At 41.2% G+C, this 22,432-nt stretch overlaps 1 protein-coding gene across 3 annotated transcripts in view; it reads right to left on the bottom strand.

Moving 5' to 3' along the window:
- CWC22 (CWC22 spliceosome associated protein) overlaps positions 1-8,065 on the bottom strand; it is a 75,648-nt gene extending 67,583 nt beyond the window's left edge. For 2 of the 3 annotated variants that reach the window (XM_088830655.1, XM_088830640.1), the window contains exon 1: positions 7,919-8,065. The gene's annotated coding sequence lies outside the window, so the exon portion shown is untranslated. Of the gene's footprint in view, positions 1-5,271; positions 5,971-7,918 lie in introns of those variants that run through there. The other variant, XM_088830645.1, reaches the window with a different exon arrangement.
- Positions 8,066-22,432: the final 14,367 nt, after the last annotated feature.

Genomic DNA, 22,432 nt, shown 5'->3' on the forward strand with positions numbered 1-22,432 from the left:
TTTTTTAAAACTTTGAACAGTTATAGATTTTACCATTTGTGATAAACTGGTATATATAATTTAACCAGAACCAAAAGTATTATGTGAATTCTGAAGTACTTTCAACATGTTATAGAAATAAAGTGGACTTTTTTGAGTTTTACACATTCATAAGTAAATGGTCTGTATCTCGTGCCTTTGTTGGTTTTCTGTGAGCTGTAGTTTCTGGGAAGTGAGAAAAAAAAAAGTCAAAGAAGTCGATTTCCTTTAGTTTGCTCTTCTGCATTCTACATAGTAACAGTAAGCATGGCAAACTCCAAACATTGTAAGAGTTTAAAACAAAAAACAAAATAAGGAAATGGATAGTAAATAGCATTCAAATTAAAAGCTAGTGCAAATCTGTTCTTAATACAAAAATATAATGGAAAGGTGGTGTTGATGGAATCCTTGGAAAAATTTCCAAATAGGACACAAACCAATGACCCTTCCAAATGGTGATTTCCCTTTTTAGAGAACAGATAGGAATAACAGATTGGCCACAGTTCTTAAGCATTAATGATTAAGATTGTCATGGCCTTTCCCTATTTGTATTAGAGGGAAAAAAAAATGTTCAAGAAAACGGCGTCCTTACTTTTTCTTGCTATTTTTTTGAATACATACATATTAGCAAGAAATCTGCCCCATGATATGCCACATAAGAAAATATTTGATACTATAATTTGATTTCAGCACAGCTTCACAATATCAAGAAAATAAAAGGGCCGAAACCGTTCAAGAAAACTCACAAGAGTGACAAGCCCTTACCTGCGATTCTGAAATCTGAAATGCCTTAAAAATACAGATTTTTGGTAAACTCATTTGGCAGCAAAACTTGACATGCACTAACTCGAGACTTTATGTGACTCTTCACATGGTGTACTATAGAAATATTACATGTATTTGACTAGATGATGTTGTCCTGGGACCCCCAAAAGGGGGATTACTTAATAAATATATCTGCACTGTTTTCCCTCTGTAAAATCTGAACAGATTCTGAATGTCAAATCAGAATTATCAATACAAATACAGAAATGCAGATCTGTCCTCCCTGTTTGCTTTCTGATACACTACAGTACACCAGGTGAATGCTTTGACACATAACCATTTGAATGACTAAAGGTTACTACGTAGAAGTAACAGGGTTAGAAGCTGAGAAAATAGTATTAGATATTGTTTGGGTTTTTAAGCGATGAGAAATAAACAACATAAACACTTCTGACTGGTCTTTGACTCTATGTAGGGAAGACAGAACCAACTTGGGGACTTCTTAAGACAGTGAGACTCAGATGAGTTAAAAAAAAAAGGACAAAATCTAAAAGTTCTTGTCATTTTTTTAAGAACTCAGTGACACCAATGTGTGTTGTGTGTTAAGTCGCTTCAGCCGTGTCTGACTCTTTGCGACCCCATGAAATGTAGCCCCCCAGGTTCCTCTGTCCCTGGACTTCTCCAGGCAAAACTCCTGGAGTGGACTGCCATTTCCTTTTCCAAGACCAATATTCATACCCAAAATCACTCATTATAAACTGAAAGTTTTAACCCCATTCACTTCCCACATCATGAAACCTGTGCTTAAGTTACCAAAGAAATTAAAATGATAATGATCATATGAATATGCTACCTAAACTTTTTTAAAAAGTCTTTTTTGGTACTAGGAGGATACAGCCTTTCCACTAGAATGTAGGCTCTATGAGAGCAGGAAGTTGGTGATTTTTGTTTCAAAAATCTCTATCAGTTACTTCTGGATTTACAGTATTGATTTCCAAATGAGTTAGTTTTAAAGAAAAAGTCTACATGTTGAACTTATAAATAAGTTCATTTAAATATAAATTATGACATATATGGGGCAAATTTCCTTTATTCTGCCCCCTCTCTAATTCCATTCTTTTTCTCTATACAACCAAGCTTTTTCTGGTAGATGAATTCAAGTGAAGTGCCTCTAATTCTTAAACTCCCATTAACCCCTCTCACCACAATTTGGTTTCCACTCTTAGGATACCACAGTACTTATCAAGGTTACATAATGACTTTCTTGTTGATAAATCCAGGGGCCACTTCCTTCTTTTATGACACTGTGTCTAGTACTTGGTACTGCTAACCACCTTCTTGAAATTCTCATTTCTTAACTTACACCAAAGACACCAAGTTCATCTGGCTTTGCTTCTGTCTCTTCTTCTGTCCACCCCTCTAACATTTTACCATTCCACAGAGTTTAATCTTTGCTCAGAGATTTCTGTCTGTTTTGTTCATTATTATAATTCTAGGAGTCTCTTAATACTCGTTAAATGAACAAATGGATAGTCCTTATCTTTTCTTTCTCCACATTCTCTCTGGAAGACCATCTCCACTTCTACATCTTAGGCTAATATTCATAAGAACGATTTTACTTCATCCAATCTTTTTTACGGTGTTCCAAACCTTTATCTCCAAATGCCTGTAGAAACCTCCGTGTGGATGCAACAAAAGCCCGCTGAACTACAGAAGTCCAAATTAGAACTCATTTCCTCCTCTCCTCAAACCAGCACTTCCTCTAAAATATTACCTATAAAATTAGCCAAGTGACAATTTCCTCATTCCCAGTCAGTCATCAAATCTAACTGATCCTTCTTTCTCAGTTAACAGGAGACAGAATCAAATATGCCCATTTACCCCCATTCTCTCTGCCACTGTATACAGGAAAAAAGTAGGGGGAAGTCTCCATTTAGGGAAGATCCTATAAGATAATCTCTGGTTTCATTTTAGAAGAGGGAAAATAGTTTTGACCTCTCTAATAAGATTTCTCATAGGTCTTCTTTATCTCAAGACTGTAACAACTTTCCCAACTTGCCTCTAAAAAACATACTACTAACCTGTAGGACTCCACTGCATTCTATCTACACAGAGCAAAAGAATTCTTTAAATACCTGCAATGCTGCCTAGAGAGAAATCCAGGACTTAAATTAAAAGCACATCCCACTACAATATAACTGTATTATTTCACACTTCAGTTTTTAAAATGAAAATTCTGTCTCAATGCCTACTGTATCTACTATCAATCTCCTTATATTATTCTTTAATAAAAAAGAGTTCTTTGGTAGCATGGTAGCAGTTCTCGTTAACTGAATAAAAATACAACTTAAGGGATATCTCTGGGGCTTCCCACGTGGTGCAGTGGTAAGGAATCCGCCTGCCAATAGAGGCGACGCAAGAGATATGAGTTTGATTCCTGGGTCAAGAACATACTCCTAGAGCAAGAAATGGCAACCCCACTCCAGTATTCTTACCTGGAAAATTCCATGGACAGAAGAAGAGCCTGGCGGACTACAGTCCAGGGGGTCACAAAGTGTCAGACACGACTGAGCACACACACACAAGGGACATCTCCACTGCCACTGCCTTTAATCACCTGTACTCAAACCCTGCTAAGTCCACCGCATCTTGCCTTCTAGTCTTCCCACACTTCACTTGGTTCACAGCTCAAGTGGCCGGCAGCAGAATTCAACTTTCCTCATTAATCCCAGCACCTGATTCACTGAACAATTATCAATATGGGTTTTACTGACCTGTGATTAAGTTAAATTTATACCCATTGTCACGGGTATAAAGAAGAGACAAAAAACCTTACATGTAAAACCTACATAACCCTCACCACTTAATATATACCCTGTGTGGCAAAGCAGCAGCTCCAGTACTTCTAACCACCCACTGAACAGTACTTTTTTCATTGTCTTTAAAGTTTGCATTTGTGAGGAAGTCTCCTTTGTGAGGTTTTTTGTAACTGAAAAACTTTGTATGGGAAAAACAGGAAAACAGAATGAAAAGAACTGATATTTAAAGAGTGGTTCAGGAAAGCACTTAAGAGAAAGTAAAAGGTTGAGAAAAAGCAGGATAGTCATGCTCTTTTTCTTTTTACTTTACCCCCAATTCTTTGGGAGCAAATTAAGAATAGAGGGTCAAAGGCAGTGTCTGTATCTTGTGACGGGAGATATATGTTAAGTTGCGCACAAGGCACTGAGGTCTGAGACAGAGTTCCTATTAACAGGCAGAGCAGAGCAATCTAAGTGCTACAGCAATGTTATAAACCCAATACTATTAGAAAAATGGAAGGGCAAGTAAGTGGGTCTGGGGAACACAGAAAGAAATCGGTCTAGAAGCTGTATTTTGAAGGACAAGTAGGTCATTCAGGCAATGAGATAGCACATATAAGGACTCAGAGGCACGCAAGACCTTGTAGAACACTGACTCCTTGAAGTTCTTGGTCACTGCTATATATCCAGAACTTAGGACAGCACCTGCTACTTAATAGGTTCCAATTCTAAAATCAAATATAAAAGGAGGTGTGTAAGCTTTTGATGATTGTTCCTAATTCTTCCTATGAAGAACTCCCTATAATGATATCTGACAACTTCTTTACCAAGGAATACCACAACAGTCTTGTCCCACGTATCAACCCCTACTTCTAGGAATGGCCAAGCTGTTGTCATGAGCTGTATCAAGACAGTACCATGAGGAGCCAAATCTTACCTGTCTTCACCGCCACCCTCCCTTGGTTAACCTGGAGAGTAGCTTTAATATACTTCCCTATTGAGACGAGAAAAGTATCAGTTCCTTTCCTACCAATTCCAGTCCAAGAGGAAATCTGACCCTCAAGGTGTAGTTACTTCAACTTACTAAAACAGGTCTAATTGCTGAGAACGTTGCATGCCTTCATTCATACCACTTTGTTACCCCCACCCCTAAATGCGTTCATCAGCTTGCCTTACTTAAGTATAAGGGCCAGATATGTTCTCTCAACTCTCACAGTACAGCTTTGAAGGGCTTGCTGATGATAAAATGAAAGAGCCACTTAATAAATCATATTCTAAATTTTAAAGACAATTTGAGGAGGTGGCCTCTACAGAGAAGTTTATAAAGTAGCCCCTAAATAAAGCACTACATTCTAGACCAGAGGCTCCTGTCATCACGTCTAGATAAACCTCTGCTGATAAACTAGGGTAGCTTTCAAGGTAAAAGTACTGAACTCTAGTCTAATCCATCTATGAGTTAAGTTCAAAGTCAAATTAAAGATGAACCTCCACTGGGTCTCACCCTCCCATTCCACTAGCCAACCTATTTCATAATCAAGGAACCCTTAGGTCCCCTGGGCGAGGCAGCCCACACCATATTTTTTGGTTCATTGGGAAACGATTTAGCTTAGCTACAAATAGCAAGGTGAACGTGAACGTCAAGTTGCTCAGTCATGTCTGACTCTTTGTGACCCCATGGACTGTAGCCTACCAGGCTCCTCCGCCCATGGGATTGGGTTGCCATTTCCTTCTCCAGGAGATCTTCCTGACCCAGGGAGTGAACCTGGGTCTCCCACATTGTTGGCAGACACTTTGCCGTCTGAGCCACCAGGGAAGTCCTCAAGGCTTGCTTTAATCACTGCTTCCTTCCCTGGTATATTACTCTTGAAGAAAAGGCTTTGAAAGTATGAACTTCCTTGCAGGCCTTGAAATGTCTCTTCCAATGTCCACCTGGGAAATGAATATACTGAGATAAAATATTTAGGCTACAGGCTTATTAAAGTCTGGTGGTTTGCTGGAACTAATAGGCCAAGAGGCCTTTTTGATCCATTACTCTCCCATGCTAGGATTCTCAGATTTAAAGAGAGAAGTAGAGAAATGCAACAAGGAAGCCCTCAAAGTCACTAGTGGGATCAGCTATATCAGCAAAATCCACTTCTTTCTTAAACTCGCTGTAGGCTAGCAATGACTTACATCAAGTTAGGGAGTCAGCTAACCTAATGATGGTGTGATCACGCACCTAGAGCCAGACATCCTGAAATGTGAAGTCAAGTGGGCCTTAGGAAGCATCACTACAAACAAAGCTAGTGGAGGTGATGGAATTCCAGCCGACCTACTTCAAGTCCTAAAATATGATGCGGTTAAAGTGCTTCATTCAATATGCCAACAAATTTGGAAAACTCGGCAGTGGCCACAGGACTGGAAAAGGTCAGTTTTCATTCCAATCCCTAAGAAAGGCAATGCCAAAGAATGCTCAGACTACCACAAAATTGCACTCATCTCACATTGATAGCAAAGTAATGCTCAAAATTCTCCAAGCCAGGCTTCAACAGTACATGAACTGAGAACTTCAAGATGTTCAAGCTGGATTTAGAAAAGGTAGAGGAACCAGAGATCAAATTGCTGGATGACAGAAAAAGCAAGAGAGTTCCAGAAAAACATCTACTTCTGCTTTACTGATGACACCAAAGCCTTTGACAGTGTGGATCACAACAAACTGGAAAATTCTTCAAGAGATGGGAATACCAGACCACCTTACCTGCCTCCTGAGTAATCTGTAGACAGCTCAAGAAGCAAGTTAGAACCGGACATGGGACAACAGACTGGTTCCAAATCGGGAAAGGAGTATCTCAAGGCTGTATATTGTCACCCTGCTTATTTAACTTATATGCAGAGAACATCATGCTAAATACAGGGCTGGATGAAACACAAGCTGAAATCAAGACCGCTGGGAGAAATAGCAATAACCTCAGATATGCAGATGACACCACCCTCACCGCAGAAAGTGAAGAACTAAAGAGCCTCTTGACGAAAGTGAAAGTTGGCTTAAAACTCAACATTCAAAAACAGATCATGGCATCCAGTCCCATCACTTCATGGCAAACAGATGGTGGAAGAAAGGAACCAGTGACACATTTTATTTTGGGGGGCTCCAAAATCACTGCAGCTGGTGACTGCAGCCATGAAATTAAAAGACGCTTGCTTCTTAGAAAACAGCTATGAAAAACCTAGACAGCATATTTAAAGCAGAGACGTTACTTTGGGGACAAAGGTCAGTCTAGTCAAAGCTATGGTTTTTCCAGTAGTCATGTGTGGATGTGAGAACTGGATCATTAAGAAAGCTGAGCTCCAAAGAACTGATGTTTCTGAACTGTGGTGTTAGAGAAGACTTTTGAGAATCCGTTGGACAACAAAGAGATCCAACCAGTCAATCCTAAAGGAAATCAGTCCTGAATTCATTTGAAGGACTAACCTTGAAGCAGAAACTCTAATATTTTGGCCACCTCAAGCGAAAAGAGGACTCAATGGAAAAGACCCTAATGCTGTGAAAGACTGAAATCAGAAGGAGAAGGGAACGACAGAGGACGAGATGGTTGGATGGCATCACTGAGTCAATGGACACCAGTCTGAACAAACTCCGGGAGATGGTGAAAGACAGGGAAGCCTGGCGTGCTGCAGTCCATCGGGTCGCAAAGAGTAGGACACGACAGAATGACTGAAAAACAAGTTATATAAGGATAAAGGATAACAGGAAGAACAAACATAATAATGAACAAGAGTCCTCAGAGCTACGTGGTAAATGACGAAAAAGAAACGACTCATGAAATTTTGAAGAAGCAGTCACAGAAGTACTTCGCCGTAAAGAGGAATGAGAGGAGAGCTTCCACAGCTTTTAAATAAACCACGGTTCATTAATCTCACACCTATGGTTCGGGGCCCAGGCACTAAGAAAGGGGCCTAGGGCCCCGAACCAAGGACTAGAGAGGCTCCAAGTGATCCGCGCCCAAAACACTCCCCGCACGAAAGGAAAGGGTCCCCGCGCTGGCGCTGGATTCCACAATAAACGCCATCGCGGAGAGACAGCCCCAGGAACCTGCCCTGTCCGCGCAGGCACTCTCCACCCCACCGCGCACTCCCCAGCCCACTCGCTGGGGCTCTTCGGCCCGACCGGCACTCACAGTCCCACCTCGCGGGCCACCGCGCGGCGGGAGACCCAAGCGCACGCGAAAACCGCCGACAGCCGTACCAGCCAGCCGGCACCTACTCCTGGGGCCCCTTCATTTCCCACCCGGCCTGGCAACCTGCAACCCCAACTCCAACCCGCTGCCTGCAGTGAGTCTACGGACTTCGGTAATTACCTGGAGCTCCACCGCGCCGCCATTACACCGGAAGCACGTCACTTCCCCTGCCCGGGCCCCGCAGTAGGAAGGCGGAACGTAAATACATAAAAACCTGACGCTAAACTGACTCTGACACGTTATTGTATTAACTTATTTTAAACATTGTTTTGTAATACCAGATTCAGAGCCGTCGATCTGGCCACACTTTTCCCTTCCCAAGACGGCAACAAAAGAGACATAAACTACAAAACCCAGAATCCACCGCCAATGCGGGCGGAAATGACGAGCTCAGTTGTAGGCTGAGGAGGCAGCAATGCACGACGGGAATTATAGTTCTTCTGGCTAAGGAGCATAGCGATCGCTCTGGAAGCTCACAGGCAACCGAGTTCTGTTTTAATATTTTTTTTAAATTTACTGTAAATTTATTTCTCTGTAGTTGAAAAAAAGGGAGACCTTAGTGTAGCCACTTTTCTGTGAACATCTTAAGGACACCAGACACCTTTTTAGACTTTTTACGATAGTTAAACCAAGAAGCAAAACAGAAATGTTACCAACTGTAACAAATGTTAAGTGCCTACCAGGTTCCAAGATTGCAAGCCTAAGTGATAGGAAAATATTGGACCACAAACAGAGTAAAGTAATGAGGAGAAACTAATTCTGTAGATAAGATGATGCCTCTATTTTAGGTAAAGGTACCAACCATTTGGCGAGACACAGGAGAAAATTTTCTGACTGAGGAAATAGAAGTCTGAGGTAATCAGTAGCATTTTCTTAATCCTGACTTTTCAAAAGTTAAAAAACATAAATGTTAAACAACTTGTCACTGTTTTGGAAACTTCAGTTTAAATCAGTCACTCAGTCGTGTCCGACTCTATTCGACCCCATTGCAGCAGGCCAGGCCTCCCTGTCCATCTCCAACTCCAGGAGTTTACTCAAAGTCATGTCCATTGAGTCGGTGATGCCATCTAACCATCTCAACTTCTGCCCTCCCCTTCTCCTGTCTTCAATGTTTCCCAACATCAGGGTCTTTTCCAGAGTCAGTTCTTCACATCAGTTGGCCAAAGTATTGGAGTTTCAGCTTCAACATCAGTCCTTCCAATGAACACTCAGGACTGATTTCCTTTAGGATGGACTGGTTGGATCTCCTTGCAGTCCAAGGGACTCTCAAGAGTCTTGTCGACCACCACAGTTCAGGTCTTTGGTGCTCAGTTTTCTTTATAGTCCAACTCTCAAACCCATCCATGACCACTGGAAAAACCATAGCCTTGACTAGACGGACCTTGGTTGGCAAAGTAATGTCTCTGCTTTTTAATATGCTGTCTAGGTTGGTCATAACTTTCCTGCCAAGAAGTAAGCATCTTTTAATTTCATGGCTTCAGTCACTATCTGCAGTGATTTTGGAGGCCGAAAAAATAATGTCTCTCACTGTTTCCATTGTTTCCCCATGTAATTGCCATGAAGTGATGGGACTGGATGTCATGATCTTAGTTTTCTGAATGTTGAGCTCTAAGCCAACATTTTCACTCTCCTCTTTCACTTTCATCAAGAGGCCCTTTAGTTCTTCACGTTCTGCCATAAGGGTGGTGTCATCTGCATATCTAAAGTTATTGATATGTGTCCCGACAATCTTGATTCCAGCTTGTGCTTCCTCCAGCCCAGCGTTCCTCATGATGTACTCTGCATATAAGTTAAATAAGCAGAGTGACAATATACAGCCTTGACATGCTCCTTTTCCTATTTGGAACCAGTCTGTTGTTCTATGTCCAGTTCTAACTGTTGCTTCCTGACCTGAATACAGATTTCTCAAGAGACAGGTCAGGTGGTCTGGTATTCCCATCTCTTTCAGAATTGTCCACAGTTTGTCGTGATCCACACAGTCAAAGGCTTTGGCATAGTAAATAAAGTAGAAATAGATGTTTCTCTGGAACTCGCTTGGTTTTTCGATGATCCAGCAATTGATCTCTGGTTCCTCTGCCTTTTCTAAAACCAACTTGAATATCTGGAAGTTCATGTTTCACGTATTGCTGAAGCCTGGTTTGGAGAATTTTGAGCATTACTTTACTAGTGCAATTGTGTGGTAGTTTGAGCATTCTTTGGCATTGCCTTTCTTAGGGACTAGAATGAAAACTGACCTTTTCCAGTCCTGTGGCCACTGCTGAGTTTTCCAAATATGCTGGCATATTGAGGGCAGCACTTTCACAGCATCATCTTTCAGGATTTGAAATAGCTCAACTGGAATTCCATCACCTCCACTAGCTTTGTTCATAGTGATGCTTTCTAAGGCCCATTTGACTTCACATTCCAGGATATCTGGCTCTAGGAGAGTGGTCACACCATCGTGATTGTCTGGGTCATGAAGATCTCTTTTGTACAGTTCTTCTGTGTATTCTTGCCACCTCTTCTTAATCTCTTCTGCTTCTCTTAGGTCCATACCATTTCTGTCCTTTATTGAGACCATCTTTGCATGAAATGTTCCCTTAGTATCTCTAATTTTCTGGAGAGATCCCTAGTCTTTCCCATTCTATTGTTTTCCTCTATTTCTTTGCACTGATCACTGAGGAAGACTTTCTTATCTCTCCTCGCTATTCTTTGGAACTCTGCATTCAGATGGGTATATCTTTCCTTTTCTCCTTTGCTTTCCGCTTCTCTTCTTTTCATAGCTATTTGTAAGGCCTCCCCAGACAGCCATTTTGCTTTTTTGAATTTTTTTTTTTTTTTGAAACTTACCTTTCCTAAAACAACTGTATCTTCAAGTTCCTCAATCGTGTATAAGCCAGGCCTGGTTTCTTCAAGACTGAACTATTATAATTTTAGAGTTCTGGTACTCCTCAAACCTTTCTAGAAGTAGAAAAGTAAAATGATTATGGAAGAAGACAAGGGAGCAGAACAGCTTATGTTTAAATCACGAATCAATTGATATACTCAGCTTGTGTTTAAATCACAAATCAATTGATATACTCATGGACGATTGCCCTTAGGCAGGTTACTTCACACTGTGTGCCCATGTCCTGATCAGTTAGATTGGAATGATAATAGTACCCACCCCCTAGAATAGTTTTAAGGATTGTATTAATTGATACCTTTGATGCATTTGTGATAATTCCTACTATATAGTAGTATTATCTATCCTTTTTTATATTTAAGGTTTTTGGCATAGTTTAAGGTACAGTTTGATGTCTTAAAATATTTAAGTGGATAGATTTCAGTTCTACTAATATGTAGCATAGGAGATGAATCTGGTAAACATTTGTATCCCTATCTGAAAAAAGCACAATACCACCCCTACAATTATTGATTGAAATAGGAAAGAACCAAGGAGAGCTGGATGGAACTGGGAAAGATTAGGTTTGTCATTTGTGTCCTCAAGGAAGCAAACAGTGATAGAATTAAAAATGTAAAAAAAAAAAAAAAAAGGTAAAAGGAGAAAACTATCAATAGATGGGATAGCAGTAACTCAGAGAAAAGATGAAGAGTCCCTCCTTGGAATAAAAATGGCAAGGCCTTTAGTCTTTGGCTGGAGTCTCCCCAAGAAGCCTGTGACCTCAACTCAAAATCTGAGGCTGTCACCTAACCACACTCTTTGTAAACAGGCAAAAGGCCTTTTATTGAAGAGATATCAGAGCAGCACATTCCTGCATTTGTCGCAGTTCACCCCTTGCATGCAGATTCACTATCCATACACAGTCACAGAACTGTTTTCTTCCTGAACAGAAAGTTCAGACACAGAAGTCTGTGGGACAAACTGCAGTTCCCATCTTTGCAGTTGGTCTGTGCAGGAGCCACAGCTGAACTCATTACTTAATTCTCTTTTTCACTATTTATTCTAAATTTTCCTCTCTTTAATCTACCACCTCCGCTGGTCTCAATAATTAAATTGGTAATGTGAAAACTTTAAGTGCTGAGAAACTTGAGCCTCAGGTAACAATCCCTTTCTCAGGCAGATGTTGTTGTACTTGTCCATTTACAGTCACTGTTGGGCAAAGTAGAGGTTCCCAAGTGGATCACCTTAGTACCACACATATTCTTACTTGCCCCCATTGAAGCCTACTTACTCCTGTTGATCAGAATTAGCTTTTTCTGCCAGGGTGTTGACTCTTCTTCCTGCCTACTTGTCCCTGAACTCAAAAAGGCCAAAGTTCCCAGGCAGCAGATGAAGCTTAGTTCAGTGGGACCTTTGCTCTGTCCCCTAGCAGGAAGATGCCACTTCTGGTGACTAGGACTTCTAATTCCACAAATTTAGAACTACAGAATTGGGAAACACTATGTCCATTAGTGGATAATTGGGAAGATGATAAATGTGGCTCTTCTTGTTTTAATCCATTGCATTCTGGCCCCATGTATTGTTTCTTTTTGGGACCCTGAGCCATATCAAGGTCTACTGCATCCTGGGGGATAGCATCTCATCTTTCCAGAGTATTGTCTCTTAGCAACTGCTTGAACTTCATGCTCAACAGGCCATTCCAGTGTTTTATTAGGCCACCAGCTTCTGGGACATGCAGCATGTGGGGCAACCAGTGGAGCCATGGTCACAGGCACCCTCCTACACCAAATATAATACTTTCATCTAGCAGAAAGTGAAGAGGAACTCAAAAGCCTCTTGATGAAAGTGAAAGAGGAGAGTGAAAAGGTTGGCTTGAAGCTCAACATTCAGAAAACAAAGATCATGGCATCTGGTCCCATCACTTCATGGGAAATAGATGGGGAAACAGTGGAAGCAGTGTCAGACTTTATGTTTTTGGGCTCCCAAATCACTGCAGATGCTGATTGCAGCCATGAAATTAAAAGACGCTTACTCCTTGGAAGGAAAGTTATGACCAACCTTGATAATATATTAAAAAGCAGAGACATTACTTTGCCAACAAAGGTCCGTCTAGTCAAGGCTATGGTTTTTCCCATGGTCATGTATGGATGTGAGAGTTGGACTGTGAAGAAAGCTGATCGCCAAAGAATTGATGCTTTTGAACTGTGGTGTTGGAGAAGACTCTTGAGATTCCCTTGTACTGCAAGGAGACCCAACCAGTCCATTCTAAGGGAGATCGATCCTGGGTGTTCATTGGAAGGACTTATGCTAAAGCTGAAACTGCAATACTTTGGCCACCTCATGTGACGAGTTGACTCACTGGAAAAGACTCTGATGCTGGGAAAGGTTGGGGGCGGGAGGAGAAGGGGACGACCGAGAATGAGATGGCTGGATGGCATCACCGACTCTCTGGACCTGAGTTTGAGTGAACTCTGGGAGTTGGTGATGGACAGGGAGGCCTGGCATGCTGTGATTCATGGGGTCGCGGAGAGTCGGACACGACTGAGCGACTGAACTGAACTGAACTGAACTGAGTGATGAATTTTGACTGGGCCTCCAGAATTTATGACATAGTATGTTCAGCAAGATATATTTCATTTTGTACCACTAAGTATCTCAGTGAGGTTCCCCAATAGCTCAGTGTCTAAAGAATCTGCCTGCAATGCAGGAGACAACAGGAGATGCAAGGGTTGCAAAAAGTTGAACATGACTGAGTGACTAAGCACAGTGCAATTGTCATGGTCAAGTACTCCCTCTTTAGCATAGCATCCCAGGACCTATTTTTCAAAAGTTGTACAACCTTGATCCAGAACCCCAAACACCTGAACCATGATTTTCCTACTAAGGTTCCTATACACTTCATACTGCATCTTTTCCGGAAACTGACAATTCTAACGCCATAAGATCTGCCAGTTCCTTTAGTCCAATTTAGGCTACTTGCACTAGAACTCGTAACTGCTGCAAAGCCCTTTCTTGTGCCAAGTTGCACCAGGTATTATGGGCCAGGAATGTAGTCTGAGGTCTGGAGTACATTGTTTACGGAACCCAAAGCAGCCTCCTAGTCTTGTGCTTTCTTCTTTATTGTAGGGGATGCAAGAGACGTTAGTTTGTGTTTTACTTTGAAAAGGATGTTCTAGCACTTCCCAGAATACTGCACTCTTTAAACCTCCAATAAAAGGACAGGGCCCTGATTCTACATAGGGTTCATTTCCTACTCTTTATAGCACAAACCTCCAGCACAGTAGCCACCTCTCGCTCAGTCTGTTGTATCAGCATGATTTCATTGTTATAAAGGATCTTCAGGACCTTATCCAGAATCTCCAGATGACCTAGATCTTTGGACTGTATATGAAAGAGGAGAGCTAATAGGGCTAGACTGTCAGTGCATGCTATTGTCAGTTTATTTCATGTGGACATTAAAAATTTCATATGGACAATTATTTCTAGTTGTCTTTCTTGATCAAGGTACAAAAGAAAGCCTTCTCCAAATCAGTGGCCACATACCATGTGGAAGTGAAAGTCTCTCAATTGTGTCTCTGTGGGAGCCCATGGACTATAAAGTCCATGAAATTCTCCAGGCCAGAAAACTGGAGTGAGTAGCCTTTCCCTTCTCCAGGGAATTTTCCCAACCCAGAGATCGAACCCAGGTATCCTGCACTGCAGGCAAATTCTTCACCAGCTGAGCCATAAGGGAAGCCCACATACCATGTGAGGTCTACCTAATTATCCTGCTTTAGCAGTACTACTGTGCTTAGCATGGTGGTTGCAACTGGGGCTGCAACTTTGTTGAACTTGTGGTAGTCTACAGTTATTCTGCTAGTTCATCTGGTTTCTGAAGGTGCCAGGTTGTCAAGTGAAATGGAGATGTGATGGAAGCTATTATGCCTGTATCTTTTATTGCCACCATACCCTAGCATTATGATTTATTGTTTTAGATTTACTCTCTTGGGCAGAAGAGACAGTTTTGAAGACTTATACTTGACTTTCCCCAAGTATGATAGCTCTTACTTCACAGGTCAAGAACACATGAAAATTACTCCAAAGTATACAATTGGGGTTGAAGAGACATGATGTTGCTACAAATCTTCAGGTATCAGTGTCAACTCACTTGTATCTAATAGTCCTCAAAATATATGGGTACTTCCCTCTACCTGTGTACAGTCATTCAAATAAGTACAAGTGAGTCCCTTTGAGAAAAGGTCAAAGGAGTCTCTACAATATATACCTGATATGGTATTGCAGGGTGCTTCTTCATGCTGCTGCTGCTGCTAAGTCGCTTCAGTCGTGTCTGACTCTGCAACCCCATAGACGGCAGCCCACCAGGCTTGCCCATCCCTGGGATTCTCCAGGCAAGAACACTGGAGTGGGTTGTCATTTCCTTCTCCAGTGCAGGAAAGAGAAAAGTGAATGTGAAGTTGCTCAGTCATGTCCGACTCGTAGCGAACCCATGGACTGGACCCAGCTAAGTCTTCAGTCAGTGGTTTGAAAACTGGTACAGGTACAGGAACTTGGCAAGAAAGCATGAATGTTTATTGGGACAACCACCCTCAGCCTCCTGCTCATCCATTCCATCTTTTAATCATGTATGTGAGTAACACTTGCATTGGCTGCCCAAATATTTTGCCCCTTGTGGTGGTGGTTTTGTTGCTAAATTGTGTCTGACTGTTTTGACCCCCTGGACTGTAGCCCACCAGGCTCCTCTATCCATGGGATTTCCCAGGCAAGAATACTGGACTGGGTTGCCATCTCCTTCTCTAGGGGATCTTCCCAACTCAGGAATTGAACCCACCATCTCAAACCCGTGTCTCCTGCATTGCAGCCAGATCCTTTACCACTGAGTCACCAGGGAAGCCCATATTTCGCCCCTACTATCACCATATTCTGTTAACCATATTTACACTTCCCTCCTGGCTACTGCCTTTACATTCTTGTCACTATAATTGTAACTTCCTAGCTTCTGCGGGTTAAGTGTTTCTCATCCTCTATTGCTTCAGGGCCCTGTTATCCTCACTGCTGCTAATTAACCGAGTTCCACAGAAGACTCTCCTACAGGCAACCCTGCGCTATAAATAGAAGTCAGCTTCCGATGTCTTTCTTTGTGCTGCTGGTGTCTCTCTTACTAGCACAGTCCTGTTGGCCTTTTGGAATGATGTGTCCTCTGGGTCCTCCTGTGCAAAATAATTTTCTGGTAGGTTTTCTGGCCTCATATAATATACTCACTCCAGCATTTCCACTTCCCTGCGTTTTTTATGTCTTTTCTCCAGAGTCAGCTCCGGCAGGTCAGGCATTTCCTCTTCTCGCCATGAGCCATTACTTTCTCCAGCTGGGAGTCATCCTAGCAGCACATTCACTTCACCCACTCAGAATAGAGAATGTTTAATTCTATATTTCAAGAGGATGTCCCAAAGTCCACAAACTCTCCCCATCTAGTATTATATTCCAGTGCTCTCTACCAGTGAAAAGTTTAGCTCTCCCACTGCCATGTTGTGCCAAGTACACCTGTATGACTCTGGGTTTTTTTTTTTGCCAATCAGGAAGTGAGGGGTGGTTTCAAAATCTCAACTTACCACTTGCTTTTTTGGGTCCTTCCTGCTACTAATGTGCCAGTTGGGTCCTCTAAGAAGTGGAAAGGAGAATAAAAGGTGTGTTGGGGGAGTAACACCTGTGCATAGAAAGGGCAGGAAAAAAACTGAACAGAAGAGGCAACAGATCACAATACAGATCTGACAAAGTCTCTGAAAGCCCAACAGTAAGGTCCAAAGTGAAGATTAGCTCTTAGAAGAGTGTTGCATTTGGTGAAAGTCTAGGCCTTTATAACACATTTTGCTTGGTCATTGGCTGAGGCCACCCAAAGAAGGGCATGACCTGAGCTCAAAAGCTGAGGCCAAACCTGAAGGAGTTAATAGCTAGAGGCCATGAGTCCTTTCTTGAAGAGGAATCTGAACATCTTAAAGATGAAATTCTATATCTGCTACATTAAGTACTAACACTAGAAATAATTAAGTTTGGTGTGTTCTATATATCTTAATTAGCTCACCGCTATTGTAAAAACTGGGGCTTCCCAGGTGGCTTGGTGGTAAAGAATCTGCCTATCAAAACAGGAGATGCAGGAGACACGGGTTTGATCTCTGGGTCGGGAAGATCCCCTAGAGGAGGAAATGGCAACCTATTCCAGTATTCTTGCTTAAAAAACCCCTTGGACAGAGGGGCCTGTTGGGCTACAGTCCAGGGGTTGCAGAGTTGGACACAACTGAGCACCTGAGCACAGCATTGTAAGTATTGCATGGGAAGAATTGACAGATCAGAAGAGGTCTCATCCTTCCCTGGGTTAAGTTCATATAAGAATTTCAGAGACTGTAAGGAAAAACCTGGAAATTTGTCATTGCCCTCACATCCATAATAGATTCATGGGAAACACTGACTAAACTCTTATGAAATAACTAATAGAGAATTTTTCTCTCTTTTGTTTTGATGTTATTCAGTTCAGTTCAGTCGCTTAGTCGTGTCCGACTCTTTGCGATCCCATTTGATGTTATTGGTACTATATAAATTCCACAGCGATTCAGTCTCATTATTAAACAGGCTTCTGCTTTTCTCTGAAGTTTGCCTGACACTGTTTTAGACAACAGGCTAGTGATTATGTCATTAACAAAATGTAATCTCAGTGAAAAACATTGCACTAAGTAGTCTGAATTACAGGTATTTCAAAGAAGAGTCTTGGGCACAATCTTCCAAGGTAAAATTGCTTAGGAAACTTTTGGACTATACCAGTGTATGAAGTCAGGATTCCCGGGACTCTTTTCTGTCCAAAAGCAGACATGTTTCATCAAAGCTAACTTACTTGATCCAAAGCCCAACAAAATACGAGTTATTCCAGAAGACTTAATAAATTATTGAGGGAAATATTAATTTAGTAATTTATTCACGATATTTTGACATTATTTTAACATTTTATTTTTTGTAGATATGTGAAAGATCCATTTCCTTTTCTTCTGAAGCTATTTCAAGTCTTCAGTATAGCAAACTCTGCTGTTGGGATTTGATACATAAGCATTGAGAAAGAGATATTTTTACTGAGGCTCCTTACTTTCAGTTTTTCTTTTTTTTTCAGTAAGAGTATTTCCTCCTTTTTACCTGAGTATAATTGGGCAAATCAACTGTGCACCTATGTCATACTTGAAGTGTTATGTTTGAGAATAATTCTCATTTAATTGTGTGTCAGGGTTAACTTTACCAGGGTTAACTTTCCATGTCAAGATCAACTCATGAATGACACTAGCTATTGACTTTAAGAGCAGTGAAGGCCAACCAGCTGAGTGATAACCATTGCCACGGAGACCAGAGGACCTGGGAACACTGTACTGATCTGAGGATCCTTGCTAATCCCTTTCTCTGTAAAGCCCAGATGCCATCTTGGAGAGGAGGTGCAGAAGGGATAGATCCAGCATGTTAAAAAAGTAAATAAAAAGTTTTAGTCACTCAGTCATGTTCGAGTGTTTGTGACTACATGGATTGTAGTCCTCCAGGCTCCTCTGTCCATGAAATTCTCCAGGCAAGAATGCTGAAATGGGTTGCCATGCCCTCCTCCAGGGGATCTTCCTGACCCAGGGATCAAACTCTGGTCCCCTGCATTGCAAGCAAATTCTTTACTGTCTGAGTCACCAGGGAAGGTTTACCTAAGTACCTGAGCATACTTAGGTTGCTTTATTTTTTAGGGGAGTGGGAAGTACTAACCTTCAAGGGGGTGTTTAGAACTATGTAAGGGCAGTGAAAATTGTCATCATGCTAATGAAAGCTACTCCTGGCATTTTACAGGAGGTAAGGGTGAGGAGGGGCAGGTGTGCTAAATGTCTGCAGAGCTCTAGGAAGCACTATCTCTTTAGCATACCACTTGAATTATCATGAGAAATACAGAAAGGGGGCTGTTTAAATCCATTAGTTTGGGTTTACAGAAGTGTCTTAATAGTTTTTGTGTTTTTTTGTTTTGTTTTGTTTCCCCACACAACCCATTGGGGAGGACTATTGAGGAAGGTAAGATTAGTTTAAATCAAATAAAGAATTACTTTTTCTTCCCCTAACCAGTCTGTAATGTGATTGGTCCTGTTATAGCTATCCTTAAAAAAGTTAATCTAAATATGAAATAATTATAGCAGTATTTTGAAAAACTGGGAGTACAGATTCTTGGCAGGAACAAAAGATATTCTTTAGTTGATTTTCTTTAAGATATGTTTTTGTCCAGAATGCCTGATTCTCAGATGATCCTGTTAGTCACCCTGGAAAGCCAAAGCTTTGACCGACTGTTGTGTGACTCAATTCATATCATATTTTGAACATTTTAAAAAGCTGCCTGGGCTTATGTAACCCACATGTAATAACTTAAGAGTGCTCTTGGAACTATTTCTGACAATTTCTATGAAAACATTTTAATTGGGGTGGCCAACAGCTTTTAACTGCCATAGGGGATGTTTTGATATGGGAAGTGGGGAGGAACAGAAACCCACTGAAGAAGAGGGTTTGCCCAAGAGGGCTTGCCCACCATCTCCACCTGTGTTTTTTTTCCTGACGATGTTTCCAGAAAACTGTCCTTTTCAGACAAATGTTAAAGTTTCCAGAAGTTACATAGTGGCTTTTTCTGTAAATGAAAGCAGAGGCAGGAGAAAACCGTTTACAGGAGAAAGTGGAGATGGAAAGAAAAATGGGGTCTAATAGCAAAGAAAAGCAAAAAAGAAGCATAGAAGCACTAAAAAAAACAGAAAGTAGAGACACAGAGAGAATAAATGAAATGATAACAAGAGCAGGTATTTCTGAGTCATAATCCAATAGGAGGGATCGATAATGACCTCATGGTACAAGCGAGCAGACAGGAACTTCCTTTAGTATAAGAGAAGGAGATGATCTGTGCTCTCTTCTGGAATCTCAGCACTACCTGGGCCATTGGAAAGCAGGAAGGAGAGCACTGAGCTTGGTTGCAAATGCTGGCCTTTGAGAGGGAGGCTGAGAGGATGACCCCAAGTGCCAGGGAGCAGTAGAGCACACTGGCTGAACCACGATGCCCAGAGCCAGCCCGTCTAAGTTTAAATTTACCACGTATATAATTTGTCACATAACAAATCAGTCTAAAGCTAATGCTTAAAACTGCATGTGTTATCTCACATTTTCTGGGAGTCAGGACTCAAGTGCAGCTTAGCCTTGTCCCAGGGTTCAGGGTCCCTCATAAGGCTGCAGTCAAGGTGCTAGCTGGGGCTGCACCCATCTCAGAGCCAACCGAGAGAAGATGCACTTCCACAATTCCTCACATGGCTGTTGGCAGCCTCAGATCCTTGCTGCCCATTATGGAGACATTAGTTCCTTGCCACTGATGTGGGCCTCTCCATTGGGCAGCTCACAGTATGACTATTGGCTTCCATCAGAGCGAACAATTGGGAAAGCATCAGAGAGGGCACAGTCTAATCTTGAAGATGACGTCTCATCATCTTGTCTATCCCTTTTGTTAGAATCACGTCACTAGGATACGGAATGATGGTGTGAAGACCAGAAGGTCATCTGAGAAGCTTGTTTATCATACCCACTAAGTAACCCAATCTGCCTTCACATTCCTTCACTCTAAAGTGAGGATGAATAATAGCATTTACAACATTAAACAATAAAATAAAGACTTGTTTTTGGTCCATGTTGTTTGAGGATGAACTAAAATAATCTATGTAAAATGCCAAATATGGTGCCTTACACATTTACTTTTGAAATAGTGACCAGTTTTTTTCCTCCCAGGCAATTTCCCTTTCTTTTCTCCCATGCAAGAGAAAGTTTCCTTTGCTTATTCCTCAGGAGGGATATATGGCTGAATGGAAAGTTGAAGGCCTGCTGCTCTTCCCAGTTTGGTTTCCAAAAGCCTAGAACCTCTTGGAACAGAAAGTTTAGCAATGGATATCAAATAAATGGGGCAATCACTAGGGAAAGAGCAGGTCCTGGGAAGCAATAGTGGATCCAGCGCTGAGCTTTCCCCTTCTTCATTCAGGCACCACATATTAGAAATATCTTTATTTTCTATTTCTTTTCAATAAGCAATTTTATGAGAATTAAGGACATTTGAATAAGCAATTAAGCAAAGGAAAATGACCAGACTGCATTATGCAGAGGGAAGAGCTCTACAGTCTTATTGAACCCTGCAGCTTGTGTTCTGTAATCCTTGGATTAAGTAAAATGACAGTATCTTGAAAAAGCAATAAAGGGGATTTCACTGCCTTGAGTTTAGATTTAGTTAGTATTTAATATCATTTGGTAGTATTTTAAAAGTTGTGTATCTGAAATCAGCAAATTAGTTAACATTACCTTTGAACACTATTAGTATTCTATCATACAATCAAAGCTGTGCTAAGAAAATTGCTGACTGGATGGCTTAAATGTCAGTGTTCAACATATTGAGACATTTAGGGATAACAAGGAATGAAGGACATTTCTCATATTTACGTGTTTGATCAATAAATAGGAAATATTACCAAGCACAGGTCATAATAAGAGATATATGAGGAATACGAAGTTTATGAAATATGTTCTCTACTTTCAAACTTTCTATCTAGTTGAGAGCTTTTGTCAAAGTTAATTTTTTTAAATCTAAGTGAGACCCTGTGCAAACAGCCTTACATACAGTGTCTTTTATCAGGTTTCCCATCTGACTTTCGAAAATCTCCAGGGAACAGGTCGTTTGATCCACAAACCTGTCACAAGAGACAGGATATTATAGTGGTTAAGGTGACTGGCCCTGAAGCAAAAGTGACTGCCAGGATTTGTACCTTGGCTCTGCCACTTGGTAGCTGTTTGATCTTGATCAAGTTACTTAAGCATCTCTGTATCTCAGTTTTCTTACCCATAAAGCAGTGATAATATGACTCATGTCATATGGTTATCATGAGAACAAAATGATATAATCCACAAAAATACCTAAAACATGTTAGTTCAGGTGTGTCTGGCTCAATAAACATGAGCATATTCTTACTATTAATAGCTGACTGTTGATTACATTTTTCCTTGAAATAACTGCTTCAGGTTTTTCTGCTCACCGGCTATTGCCATCTTACAAGCACTTCATCTAGTTGCTATTTTCTTCCCCTTCTAGTTATGCCCCAAAGACATTAGACATGGCTCCTAATCTTTAATTGCTCAAAGCACAGCTGTGGCATTTTGTAAAACTTTACTAATGCATACATGAATAAGATTATCTAAAGGAAAACCTAAGCCAAAACATTAGGTGCTATTTCTCCTGGAATCCATTAGTCATGCCCTTCCAAAGGGGCTCCTTGGCAGGTCAGCTCTGTCCTTTACTGACTTGATATCATGATCTGAGGCTTGACTCATATTCTCCAGGTGGATATCCCCTCCCTCCTGTCCTTCTTCTCAGGGTCCAGGGCCCACACCCCACTTTATCTCTAGCTGTCTCAAAAGAAATAAAAAACCAGCTATACCATCATAATCTGTTCAGAGAGAACACATGCCCACAAAAAAAAAATAATAATAAAGTTGATCCTTCTCGTTGTCTTGAGTATGTCCCTTCTCATTTTCTCCTTTGCTTTGTAAAGCCCCAAAGTCTATAAAAATGCATTTAACCAAAGACCTGCCTTTTCCCAAATACAAATTTTTTGCCACCCCTAGAACAAAAGGCACAAATTTCAATATGATTTCACCTACACCAAACTCCATCCAAAAAAGCCCATTTAGATTCTCACAATTCCCAAATT

This window comes from Moschus berezovskii, chromosome 2, assembly GCF_049115385.1.
Source record: "Moschus berezovskii isolate FMDL1 chromosome 2, NW_MosBer_1.0, whole genome shotgun sequence".
NCBI classification, from domain to species: Eukaryota; Metazoa; Chordata; class Mammalia; order Artiodactyla; family Moschidae; genus Moschus; species Moschus berezovskii.